The sequence below is a fragment of the Salvia hispanica genome, chromosome 1 (assembly GCF_029641045.1).
Source record: "Salvia hispanica isolate PSC_SH4W2 chromosome 1, Shi_PSC_v1, whole genome shotgun sequence".
Taxonomy (NCBI): Eukaryota; Viridiplantae; Streptophyta; class Magnoliopsida; order Lamiales; family Lamiaceae; genus Salvia; species Salvia hispanica.
In genome coordinates, this window is record NC_142692.1 from 64,828,614 (window position 1) to 64,840,889 (window position 12,276).

Consider the following 12,276-nt stretch of genomic DNA (forward strand, 5'->3'; position numbering starts at 1 on the left):
TTGAATATGACCCATAGGTCTTTTTCCATTGTATATCAGATCTAGAGCAAGACTGTCACATATCCTCTTTAATTCCATGGTTCAAGTAATTCTAATACCATGCATCAATCATATCTATTGCACCAATTACATACCCATATATTCCATCAATTAACTCCAATACTATAGATAAACATATCCATTGCACAAATCACATATCCACATAATTTACAACATCAATATCAATTACACATAACCATTTCAAGCTCACATCATATAATTCAAATATTCACTCTAATTTAACATGTAGCAATCAATCATATAAAATATGTAAAATTAAAAGTGTGATTTATACACACCTGAATACGATATGATAGATAATCTAGCCAAACTCCCAATTTTGTCTTCTAATCTGCCACTTACGCTTCTACTTGTGTCCGAAAGAGTGATTTTATTTCAGTGTTCGATGTAAAATTTTATTCTTCAACATACACGTCTCAAGCTCTGTTTTTCCTTTTCTCTATAATTTTTCCAATGCCCAAAATGTACTCCGTATCTCAAATTATATATATGTCGGCTAAAACTTTGTTGAGTCACTTTACCCATTTTAAAAGGAAAACACGTAATTAGTAAAACTGAAAACGTGTAGTTTTATAAAAAAAACTTGAGCTGCAAAATAATACATATATAAATGCTTACTTGATAAGTCACGCTTCTTCCACTACATTGCATGTAACTTTAATTTATCCCAATACACGCATAAGTATTATATTTGTACACATAATAATGTGGGAGTACATAACTAGTACTATATGGTACACAATCACACATATATAAAATAAAATTGCACATATATATAATATAATATAATTTATACTGTATGAATGAATTTATTTTAAAAACTCTAGTGAATCAAGACTATTTATATATTAGAAGTCAGATCGTAAAATCAAATATATATTTGATGGCATACTTAAATATCTCTATAATAAAAATAACAATATACATATGCAAAGATAAATAAAAATATGTCAATATGCAAAATGATGCATGTTTCAAGTTAGGGATGTCACAAATCTTCTCCTCTTTAAGAATTTTGTCCGCAAAATTCATTTCTTCCTAGCATCTGTCTCTGACTTACCATCTTTCTGATGGTGAAAAACATTACTAAAATATAATCATGTCTCCATAGATAGTAAATTGCGGACTTCTGCTAGACATAAAAGATAGAATACCATAAAATCGTGCTGCATCTTTCGCGTACTTTTCAGCTAAGTGATATAACAAAGAAATCCAACGTATAGGTAAGAAATGTGCTAACTTGGTCAGTTATGTCTACAATCATCCGAATAATATCATTTCCTCTTTTGTGTGATCGATGGCCCTATAATCACTATGCCTGACTTGTAACTCAAAGCATCTGTAACAACATTAGCCTTCTTAAGATGGTATTTCGATAGTGTAATCATAATCTTTAAGAAACTCCATCCAATGTAACTGATCAAATATTTCAATCTCTCATGATCGGCTGAAGTTCAAAAAGTCTCTCCATGCAGATAGGATGTCAAATCTTCAAAGCAAAATAATGCTACTAATTTCAAATCATGAACATAATAAGAAACTTCATGTACTCGTGATTGTCATGACGCATAAATAGTAAAATTCCATTTTGCATCCAAAGATAACCAAATTCCTGTTGCAAAGCATCACTATAGATAATATAACATTATGTACCCGTGGAAATCGTCAATATAGGTGATATAGTCAACCGATGATTCAACTAATCAAAACTGTTTTGACATGCTTCACTCCATATAAGAGAATAATTCTGTCGTACTAACTTCATTATCAATTGAATAATAATCGAGAAACATTTCCGGCTGAAAACCAGCTCAATCTTTTGTAGATCCACTTATATTCCATGACCTGACACCACGTGTCCCAACAATACCACATGTTCTAGCAAAAACTCACAGTTACTCAACCTTGCAATAATCTGTTTATCTCGCATAACTTGTAATATTGACTGCAAGTGATTAACATGCCCATCTGCACCTCATGAATATAATAGTAAATCAATAGAAATAATCACTAACGGATCTAGGAATAGTTTAGAGAATTTGTTCATCAATGCCATAAATAATTGTAGGTGCAATAGTTTATTCGAAAGGCATAACCAAAACTCATAATGGTCGTACTGAGTTCAAAATGGTGTCTCTGCAATATTCTCTTTAGCTATCTTCAACTGATGATATCTTGATCGAAAATCAGTACTCGAAAACAGTTGCATACCTTGAAATTGATCAAATAAGTCTTCTATTCTCGGTAATAGATATTTATTCTTCATTGTCACTCGATTCGACTTCCAATAGTATATATAATGTCGCAGTGTATCATCTTTCTTCTTCAAAAATAATATTGGTGCTCTTCAAGGTAAAACATTAAGTAATACATTTCTCTGAAAACTCTTGTAACTGTTTCTTCAACTCTCGAAACTCTAACGAAGACGGTTGATAAATATAAATAAAAATAAATGCAGTGCCCAATAGAGAAATATGTCTCCTGATAAGGTGAAAATCCAGATAAATCTGCACTTCCAATAAATCAAAAAGCCGATCTAGATAATATAAGAAAACCTGGAACAATATATCACTTGATCCCGTCTCGATGATTATATTACCATTTCTTTTGCTTGACAAGCTACCTTGGTTCGATGAAGTGAAAACCAATCTATACACATAATAATGTCAAAACTTGTTTATGAATAAGAGAATCAATATCCACCGACAGATCAATCGAATTAACTCGCAATACACTCTTTAGAAAACCGTGTATATTGAAATAATGTCAGCTCATAATCAACAAACATAAAACCTTCTCTGCTTCTTATCACAATACACTTCTTCGCATATATTTAGCATTGAGTTCCCTAGAAAAATCGTCTTAACTGAATACCAGAATACCAGAGGTTGTATCATAGCTTGTGGGACTGTTTCCCACCAAGAGTAAGTATTGCTTCAAATAAGAGATACCCTATAATCAAAACCTTCTTCTGACATACAACTCATTTGATTGAACACCGGTTCTATCACTTTTAACTATATCCCAGTCTCAGTCAGATTAGTCTCATAAAATCAACAACTTCTACTCGAGCTCTTTAAATTTTCTACCTCTTTACCTCATCACTAGTCCATGCACTCTTTGTTCTAAAAGCCTGGGTAATCCCTATATGATGCAACATATATATGAAATGCACTCTATAATTAATTGATGATGCAGGGCGGCTGACCCTTCTCTCCTCGGTGACACATGTTCATGATAATAAAAATACAAATGAAACTTATGACCAAAATGTATCATACGATATGTACGAATGCTATGTCCCAGCGGGATTCTATCCCCGCTCTGATACCACCTAAACTGTCACACCTCAACCCTTATGACTTATGCACTTACTACAAATAAATTCAAATTTTTCAAAAGCACACATATTATATATAATTTTAGAAATCAACAGCTATCAAGTACATATTTCAAAACATTCTAACAGTAGTGGGACCCTCTCACCACTCTATATACTATACATTTATCAACATGCAAAAATGATGAGAGGAGAAGGTTGTCAAAACGTGTCAGCCGCCGACCCTGATAACATGTGCAATTCCCACGACTCATCTCAACCAAAAACTTCACTCATATCTTATTCCTGAAAAATATTAGTGGTTTATATGAGCCACAACTCAGTGCATATAAACCTTACCTTTAATTCCACATACAAATATCAAATACATTCATTTACCAACATATATCACCGGAAGTAATAAATATCATAAACAATTTAATATTCATATGCATATGTCTCTACATTTTTTTTATTATTCTGTGACACATCAAGCCTGATATCTGCCCGGGATTTCCATTGTATACGACCTGTAGGTCCCTTTTCATTATTTGACCTTTCCACGAAGGCCCCTCTTTGCATATTGACCTTTCCACGAAGGCCCCTCTTTGATTTGACCTTTCCACGAAGGTCCTTCTTTGCATATATTCTTTGACCCGTAGGTCCATTATCATTGAATATGACCCATAGGTCTTTTTCCATTGTATATCAGATCTAGAGCAAGACTGTCACATATCCTCTTTAATTCCATGGTTCAAGTAATTCTAATACCATGCATCAATCATATCTATTGCACCAATTACATACCCATATATTCCATCAATTAACTCCAATACTATAGATAAACATATTCATTGCACAAATCACATATTTACATAATTTACAACATCAATATCAATTACACATAACCATTTCAAGCTCACATCATATAATTCAAATATTCACTCTAATTTAACACGTAGCAATCAATCATATAAAATATGTAAAATTAAAAGTGTGATTTATACACACCTGAATACGATATGATAGATAATCTAGCCAAACTCCCAATTTTGTCTTCTAATCTGCCACTTTCGCTTCTACTTGCGTCCGAAAGAGTGATTTTATTTCAGTGTTCGATGTAAAATTTTATTCTTCAACATACACGTCTCAAGCTCTGTTTTTCCTTTTCTCTATAATTTTTCCAATGCCCAAAATGTACTCCGTATCTCAAATTATATATATGTCGGCTAAAACTTTGTTGAGTCACTTTACCCATTTTAAAAGGAAAACACGTAATTAGTAAAACTGAAAACGTGTAGTTTTATAAAAAAAACTTGAGCTGCAAAATAATACATATATAAATGCTTACTTGATAAGTCACGCACATATATCAATTCTTCCCCTACATTGCATGTAACTTTAATTTATCCCAATACACGCATAAGTATTATATTTGTACACATAATAATGTGGGAGTACATAACTAGTACTATATGGTACACAATCACACATATATAAAATAAAATTGACATATATATAATATAATATAATTTATACTGTATGAATGAATTTATTTTAAAAACTCTAGTGAATCAAGACTATTTATATATTAGAAGTCAGATCGTAAAATCAAATATATATTTGATGGCATACTTAAATATCTCTATAATAAAAATAATATACATATGCAAAGATAAATAAAAATATGTCAATATGCAAAATGATGCATGTTTCAAGTTAGGGATGTCACAATCAAGTCTTTACACAATGAGCTAAAGGCCCCAAATGAAAAATTAGAACTTTAATACCATAGCCAAAGATCATTCCAGTAAGCACTCAAAAGATTGGATCATGGAATTTAAATACTCCAACAAGATCATACGAAATACCATCAATCTCCAATCTACTAGAATTTAAAGAAATTGAGTAAAGGAGAAAATGGGAGGTGACTTAGCTTAGGCGGAGGGGCTGCCGGGCAACGAGCGAGCGTCGACGGAGTCCGAAAATTTCCGCGGAACGGCTACAGAGGCAGCTGAGAGAGGAAGAGGGAGACAAGGCCCTCCTCTCCGCCGCTGGATTCGCCGAGAAGGCGACGAAGGCAGCGGCCCTGCTCCACGGAGCTGGAGGCGTAGGTGCGACGGCGGACCTCGGAGCTCCAACACGCGAGCCGGGGAGAGTACGCGCAGCGCTAGGAGCTCCCCGACACTTGCTCGGCGGCGGCGGCGCTGCGATCTTCGGAGAAAGAGAGAGAGCCCGACAGTGAGGGCTCGATGAAGAGAGAGAACTTGAAGGAGAGAGAGAGCTCGCCGGAGGAAAGAACGGCGGTGGCAAATTGAAGGAGAGAGAGAGCTCTACAGAGGCGGCGACGAGCTGAGGAGAGGAACCGTCGCTGCTTCTCTGTTCTTCTAATTTAGGGATTTTTTAGTTTTGGACTAAATTGGGGTAAATGTGCAAAATTGGGAGAAGAGACGGAGCCGGCGACGCTCCGGCGACGCAGAGAGGCCTCGATTCGCCGGAGAGACGGCGATTTTGCCAAGGAAGGGAGTAGAAAACCGCTGCTGCATGTTCTAAGTTGGGAATCGACTTTTGGGAATGTGAGAAGGGAGAAGTCACGGTGGAAGGGGAGAATATAATTGGAAGGGGAGAATATAATTGGATTGACTCCCAATTTAATTAACTGTTGGGCCTAATGAATTGAGAGGGAATTGGGCCGAGCCCCATAGGAATTAATTAAAGAGTATATTTTGTGATGGGCTATTTTAGCTTGGGCCATATGAGTTAAATGAGGTGATGAGATATTTCCATTTAATTAGAGGGCCAAGAGATTTATTGTTTGGACCAAGATTTAATTATGAGAAGTTGGAATTATTTAAGAATTGAGATGGAGTTCAATTAATTAATTTCCAAATAATTTAGATTCCGGGAAATAAAGTAGTAAAGTGGGAGACGCGAAAGCCGACCGGCGTCGCCCCGCGACGCCATGGGCGGCCTTAAGAAAAATCCGAAGAAAAGAATTTTAGAAGAGACTTTCCAAGAGTTCCTATTCTTGTTAATAAGGGCCGAGTATTTGTTTAGAGAAAATAGAATTTCTCCAAAGTTAATAAAGAGAATAAATAAACTCTGCAGAGTAGTAAAGCCGAGGCAGGATTAAGAAAAAAATCCTATAAGACGAGACTGAGATATAGGTGTTATCCAATAGGATGCGTGCATTCTTTCTAAAGAGAAATAATTCAATTATTAATTAGCGTGGTACACTATTTATTTTCAAGCGAGTGAGGCCAAAGCGAGTAATTGAGTTGAGACATAAGCATATCAAGTGGGCTTTCTTTTAATATCCAGCACTATAGTATGGATATAAAGCAAATACTTGTGAAATTATGAAAAATCATCTTTTCTCAAAATGGAGCAGTGATTTATTTTAAAGTTGTTGTCATGCCATAAAATGTTTGTTTTGAGGCCTATCTATTGGGGTTGTAACCCGCGGGTTTTGGCGATGCCAGCCCGAGTTTAACGAATTCGGTTCCCAATAGAACCGCAAATCCTGTTCGGAATAACGTGCACGAGAGCCGTGAGCCATCAGCGGTTGGCCGGCGATGTGTCCGCTGAAGGTGGCCACCTTCACGGTACACGATTCTCAGATAAGGCGAGGATCCAAAGAACTTAGATTGATCAATCGAACTTTTAGCTCACAAAAGAATTTAGTATGCTCGGGCCTTTTAAGAAAAACTCTCGTGCGATACTGTGGATGGATGACAACTATATATTGTATGTTTTGTTTTCGGCATGTGTCCACTGAGTACTCCTGTACTCAGCCCTGCATGTATTTATAAATGTGCAGGTTGAACGTCAAGAGGATGGAGAAATGATCGGAGTCGATGCTACTAAATAATCCAGTGGATCTTTTTCACGATTCGTGTCTTCATACACGAAGTCGTCTAGTATGGACTTATTCCGCTGCTCTTTTGTGAAGTGAGACATCTTAGAATCTCACCTTCGAACTCTGATTTATTGATGTAATGTTTATTCTAGTTCTAAGACCATGTAATGGTACATTTGACTTCTATTCTATGATATGATCGACTTGGCCTTTGGGCATATTCACAAGTTCTTTTCCCTTTTCTTTCCCCGTTTCTTTAATCCCTCTCATTAGTCGCAATTTACCCGCTTTCGCTATCCTTAGCAAAGTGCGATCGTGACACTGGGCATGTACAAATAGACATTCCACGAAGTGGTATACTTCTCTTGCACTGCATGATTTGTATTTCATAGCAACCACATGCTAACATCTGATATTTTTTTAGGTCACCAACATTTGCAATGAAAACTTGAAAAATTTTCAATGATAAGTTGACCATGTATACTGAGACATTTGCAGATGAGGAACATAGTGTTGATGAATGGCTAACAAAAGATGATTATTGGGTTGGGAGCACTGGTGGATCCATGGGGCAAGAGGGGGCGAACGCCCCTACTCGGCGACCAATGACACTTTGGTAGTATACAATGAAATTAGAGTAATTCTAAATAAGAAAACTTTTGGACAAAACTAAACTCTACTAATAATGTGGATACTACAAATCCACACTGCTTCTAGTATCTTTTTTTCTCTTTTACATTATTAATTACACATTAAAAACTCGTGTCATTTCAAGTTATAGTATTTTTATGATTTTATTTTGGCCCCTCCAATTTTGGATCCTGTATACTAGTTGGGAGGCCAGCTCCTGTCTTTGTATAAACGTTATGGAAAGTGGAGCTAATGTTTGATTAGAGAGATCTAAAAATGCAATTAAATGAACATGCATTTGAATACATTTGTACATCTGAAGTAGGTAAAGGCGAATTTTTGCACGAGAATACATTTGTAAATCTGAGAATAAATTTGACGTTGACCCATTAGTCTTTTGTCACATGATTGAACAAGTTTTTACAGTTGTAGAATCCTACAATTAAATGAAGAACACACTGATGAAATAACATTTTATAGTCTCCATTGAGATTGAAACCGACACCACTCAATGAAAGTATAGTCTGCAGCGTGGAGTAGCACTTTTTCCAGGCACCGAGCTTAGATTGAATGTTGGGGGTAGCCTTAATATCTGTTGTAGGGAGCTCTCTGCGTAATGCGTCCTCCAGCCTCTTAAGGTAGCCACCCCGAAATCCGTTGTCGGCCTTCCACCCCTGTGCAACAAGCTCCTTTAAGGCCGCAACTAGGACCTCTTCCTCTCGGTCGCTCCACATGCGCCTACTCCTGTCGCCTTTGAGTTGTTTGGGACGAGGGACATTGCTAGTTCCTGAATTAGAGATGCATACCAAAAACCATGTGTAATGTTTGAGAACTAAAAACAAAACTATAAAAAGAACTCACACATACCACGATTAGCGAGAGCTGCTTCCATAACTGCTTTGCCACGACGGTAATCAGCCATTTTATGTTTATCTAAAAAAAGAAAGGGTTAACATTCTATACTCTACACTCACAGCCGAACAGACACCGTTGAAAAAATTGCAACATTTCACATCTTCACCAACACCCACAATTGTAAACAAATTTTAGCACACAGATAAATTGCAAAATTTCACATCTCCACCAACACCCACAATTGTAAACAAAAATTAGAACACAGCTATATTGCAAAATTTCACAAAAGGTTTGACATTGCACACATAAAATCAGCACAAATAAATGGTACATACAAAATTGAAACATCCTTGTTGAAATGGGTAAGGGATTGTTACCTTCCAAACACCAATAAGCAAGAGATTTCCTAGTTCTGTTTAAATAGACCCATCCACAATGCTCCTAGTTCTGTTTAAATAAACCCAGCCACAACTCTTCGGCTACCATACGAAAAAAAGAGAGGGAAAAAAAGAGAGGGAGGGAAAAAAAGAGAAGAACATGAATTATGCTTTGTACCGAGAATATACATTCAATGCTAAAATAGAATTTTAATAATATGCTATCAAACAATGAAAAAAGAATTGGGTTGGAATTAAATATTGCCTATCAAACGACTGTTAAAGATAACAAATTTTGGCCCACCAGGCCTCCATTCCTTGATTACTAACTGGGCGATTTTTTATCCTCGTAGGCTATCAAACGGGTCCTTAGGATACAATAACCCATTTAGGGTGCCAATAACCCGCATAGGGGTGACGATAACCCATACTGAGTGTCAATAACTCGTATTAGGGTGCATAATAATTAGATTCAACCACACTCCAAATTACAAGGTAACAAAATGGAAAAAACGGGACCAAAATGAAAAAAACGGGACTCTTATTCGTGGACGGAGGGAGTATATACACATGAGCATATTACGAATTTACTAAAATATCTATTTATTGATGTTTCTTTAATTTGAAGCCATATTATTCTAGTTGGAGAGGGTAACTGACGCATTATTATTCCTCCTCTCAGTTTCCAAAAAATAAGTACTTTTAAAATGACACGAGTTTTAATACAAAATTGATAAAGTATGAAAGAAATGAAAGGAAAATGTATAGTACTATATGTTAGTGAAAAATGAGTCTCATCACATAACGGGAAAGAAGTTTATCAAGTGGAAAGTTTATATATTTAGAGAACGGACCAAAATGAAAACAGTTTCTATTATTAAGAAATGGAGGGAGCATATATATGATTATCCATCTAAGGTTTTAGTATCATGAACCAAACATACTAATACATATGTATTCAATCATGAGCTATAATCTTTCAAATTGAACAAGCTGTGATTGTGAACCAAGTTAGACGGGAACCATGAGCTATAATCTTTCCAATTTGATCGTTTTACAATGAGATTAGTTTGATTGATGTATACAATTCGTCCGTAATCTCCACATATTACTCGATAGTTTCGATTTAAGTAGACAAAATTATTATGATAATTGTTTTTCACTCTTTTTCAGTAAAATTCGTTCATGTTATTGTCTTGTGCCAAAATCTTAGTATGAATTTAAATTACTGAATTTAAACGAAAACGCATCAATCCAATTAATCTTGTTATAAATTGTCAACAATTGCCTGCAAATTATTATTATTATTATTATTATTATTATTATTATTATTATTATTATTATTATTATTATTATTATTATTATTATTATTATTATTATTATTATATTGTTGTTGATGTTGTTATTATTATTATTATTATGATCATCATCATCACAACCATGATTCAATGGAAGTAATTACTATCACATAATTCACAATTGTACATTAATCGTACCTTAACCATTCTTGATTAATGATTCATTCCACGTTTAGTTTCTCTAACCAATTTCCAAAATATATCAATAAACACGTTTTAATTGAAACTTCTTCTTTCATAACGATTTCTATATAGATCTTATATAGTTACTTACAGTTACTCAAGCATCATGTATTATATGCGATCATATACCATATTCCACAATCCCAGATCCTGTATCGTATATTTATGCTCATACTAAATTTATAAGGTTTTTCCATTTATCCATACATGTTTACTTAATGATCTCAAAAAATTCTCAATTCCATCGTATAGCCTCCCTATTCAATTATCTACCATACTCTTTATACTTATTTTCCATATTCAATACATCAAATAAATTCATGAACTTCAGTTTTACTATTCACATCATATAATTTGATGAAGTGAAATATATTGAAATTAATAATCATGTTAACAATTATATCGCACTACTAGATTCTAACTTCAAAACAATATAAATCAATTTAGTAGCTATGTAATCTATAGCTCCCCTGTATTTTATATTTGGTAACTAAAATAAAATACATCTATTAACATCAAAAACACAATCTTTATGCTTGATTAAGACTTCTGGTAGCAATAGATCAATCACATTTATTCTTCCATTTCTCTCTCTATTTATAAATAACCAATTTACAATATCAACTAAAATAAACCCGAAAAATATTATTTAGATCACATTTAACTTTAAATCCAAATCTAATCTCTATACTAAAATAATTGAATAAGTTCTCAACACAGGCCTATCTCATAGTCTAAACATAAAACATATGCTTTGATTTTCATTCAACTTGAATAACTAATAAAAACATGCTTATTATCATTCTTCTGTGAACCTATATCCATCAACTATTTTAAGAATTAACTCATACCTCCATGAATCCTCAAAATAACCATAAATTTTAAGCTAACAAGTTCAACACAGTATAGATTCATGAGATAGATTAAAGTAAGAAAGATACCTTAATTTTGCCCCACACAATCTCATATCGTACTCTTCTTGAAATGTAGCCTAATTGATTATATAAAAATTCCCTTCTTCTTTCTTTTTCTTTTTTTTTTTTTTGAGGAAGAGAGGGGCCGGAAGTCTCCCCCTCCCTAAAATGAGGGAGTAGAAGGCTTTATATCTCTACCCCTTTCTTTTCTATTTACTATACACACACATATAAACTCTATTCAATATTACTCCAATTTATTTTTGTGGAGGTAAAGGTGGACAAATGTCATTATCTTATGTAGTGTATTTATTTAAGGGTTTTTGGCTTTAAAAACCATAAACTTTTCCCGAATTCCAATTTTTCCCACCAACTTTAAGATTTATTTTTTAAACCACGAACTTTCGATTCGTGTGCTTCTTCCCACGGCGGGTCAAAGGTGAAACCCAACTGGTCTATATGTCATCTTTAATCCCATTTGGCAGTAAAATCATAAAGGGAAGTCCTATTTGGCAATGCCAACTATTTTACCATATTCTCATTTCCCACCCTTTATCTTTCCATTATTCCCATTTCACACCCTCCTTCCTCAATCCTCTCCCGTTAACTACTTCGACCTCGAACGCCTCAGCCGCATAGTCAGCGGCGCCATCTACAAAACTAGCAACCAAATGCGCCGCGAATTCATGAACCGAAAGAGAAACAAAGAGATAGAGCATAA

General features: G+C 34.7%; 1 long non-coding RNA gene across 2 annotated transcripts; it reads right to left on the reverse strand.

Annotated features, from left to right (window-relative positions):
- Window positions 1-8,190: 8,190 nt before the first annotated feature.
- Window positions 8,191-11,807, reverse strand: LOC125217843 (uncharacterized). 2 transcript variants are annotated; one of them, XR_016134432.1, is made up of 4 exons: window positions 11,583-11,807; window positions 9,101-9,202; window positions 8,736-8,801; window positions 8,191-8,655 (listed from the first exon to the last, which is right to left on the reverse strand). It is a non-coding gene; the product is annotated as an uncharacterized LOC125217843 (long non-coding RNA). The 2 variants fall into 2 exon arrangements; XR_016134433.1 differs by lacking the exon at window positions 9,101-9,202 and having other exon boundaries at window positions 11,583-11,767.
- Window positions 11,808-12,276: the final 469 nt, after the last annotated feature.